This window comes from Delphinapterus leucas, chromosome 7 (assembly GCF_059928025.1).
Source record: "Delphinapterus leucas isolate spDelLeu-1000000601 "Yukka" chromosome 7, BTC_Dleu_Yukka2, whole genome shotgun sequence".
Classification (NCBI taxonomy): Eukaryota; Metazoa; Chordata; class Mammalia; order Artiodactyla; family Monodontidae; genus Delphinapterus; species Delphinapterus leucas.
In genome coordinates this window covers 2,725,555-2,727,801 of record NC_143135.1, presented here as the reverse complement: position 1 = coordinate 2,727,801, position 2,247 = coordinate 2,725,555, and positions in this window count along the sequence as shown.

The window sequence follows — 2,247 nt, the reverse complement described above, 5'->3', positions numbered from 1 at the left end:
TTAGAGATCACAGAGGGATCCCCGAAAATAGCCTCGAGGAAGTGGAGAGTCCACAGGTCAGTGCGATGTTGTCCTGTGACCTGGTCCCTGAGCCTCAGTCTCCCCATCTGCAGGGTGGGCGGAGCTGGTGAGCACGAGTCCTGGATTCGAACCCGGTTCTCCCTGCCTCCAAACCCACAGTTACGCCCCCTCAACACCACCAGAATCTTTAGAGTGGCCCCATATTCCTAGAGGTTTAAACGTACGTACCTGAAAGTTTCATTTGTACTTAGATCTTTATTTAACCAAACCAAACTCTTGATCATTTGCTCTGCGGGCAGAGCTGCCAGAAGCCATCTTCAGCCTGTTGCCCACAGCTGCCCCGGCGCCTCTTTGCAGGGCTCGGTGCCGGGTGCAGAGTCAGGCCTGTCCTCCCTCTCCAAGGTCGGTGTTCCATAACCCATCAGGAACATACCCAGGCAGCCCGGACCGGGAGTGCAAGGTGGCGGAGGGCTCTCCGTCCCCCTGCCCGCCCCAGCCAGCGACAGCTTCTCACGGAAGGGCCCCTCGAGGTGACCAGGGCAGGGGCAGCATGGGGAAGGGAGCAGACCCACCCCCACCCCCGCGCACCTGCCGATGGTAACCCTGGCGGAGAATCAAGGGGGGACCTCACGCCCCCATCTTTCTCTCTGGTTGACGAGCAATTTGCTGGAAACCAGCTCCCTTCCCCCTTTACGCTGGCCCATTAGCTGGCAAATGAGTAACTTTGGATCATCATTGACTAATTTCTAAACGAGCATTATTGGAGGACTTAATTATTCTGTGCTTATCCAATATGTTGGCCTGTGATTCTACAACAGCTCCAGGTAACTTTCTGCTACAAAATCGATTTGAACAGGCTTTCAAAGCACCCGCCAGGGGATGTCGTGATCCAACCGTTGTGTATACGCTCCCCGCCCCCAGCCAAGTCAGATGCACTGATACACTGATGGGGGACTGACACGCTTATTTGGAATAAGAATGGGCTGACTGGTAGAATCTAAAGGAAGAAGCAGGGTTGAGTGAAACCTGCCAATCGGGTCTTGCTCTGTGGGGTTAGCCCATTATGGGGAGACTGTGGCGCCAGACCAAATGGACTCTTGGCACCAGGGATTCCCTACAGCTCTTCTGAAAATCATTCCTGATCTTAGACCAAAGAGGGGAGGGTGGTCAGAAAGAAAACATGCTAGACTGCTGGACAGGAGACCTGGGTTTAGCCCTTGGTGTGACCTTGACTGAGTATCTTAAAGCTCTCCATTCCTTCCGTGTTCCAGAGGCAGTGATGGAAAGCTTCCTGGTCACCAGGCACCACTCCCCACCCTGTGGACACAGAGGTGATCCAGAAAAGCATGTCCCTGCCCTCATTAACTCACAGTCTCTCTGGGGAGATGGAGGTTAAACAAATGAGTGGATGTATAATTCATTAAAGTTGTGGTAGATAGATTTCCTTAGGCTTCCCAAAGGTTTTAAGGAAGCGTACACAGCGGACATTCAGGCTGCCACCCAGCCTCCATTCCCCTCTTCCCTCTTCTGAACTGCAACAAGATTTTCTTTGGGGAGCCACCCTCTATGGGGCAGACCTGGGGTTGGGTGGGATGGGCCCTGCCCCTAGCTCAGGATGGGTTCCGATGGAGAGCACCTCTGTGATTGGTCACTGACGGGCATGTGACCTAGACCTAAGCCAATCAGCACCAAGGCATCCCCTCTGCTGTAGCAATTAATCTGGAGATGATCCAATCAGGGTGGAGATAAGAATTGTGTTCAATGGCTGGGAAAGACATGCCCTTTGTAGACTGAAGGGCTGGCAACATAATTTTGCTCGGGACAAAAGGGAAACAAAGGGCCATTGTTCAAAAGCAGGAATAAAGAATTGATATTATTAAAGCTATCAATACTAAAATATAAAGCTTATCGTTTATTTCCACAGTCTCTCCCTTGACATGTCTCTTTTAAATTTGTCATTTAATGTCGTTCTAAGGAAAATTTTAAATTATTAGCATTAATTTTAATGTTTACATTTATATTGTGTGATGCCAGTTTTAAATGCACATATAAGAGCACCTACCTCGCTTGCAGAATCACAGGAATCACAAAATTTGTATTTCATAACCCACATCTGCATGTGCATTTTGCTCTCAGATAATTAACTCAACTGTTTTTATTTTACTCTTTGATCCGTCCTTCTTCTACCCACACTCTCTCCCTTTTTTTTCCTGCAGCCCAAGCCCA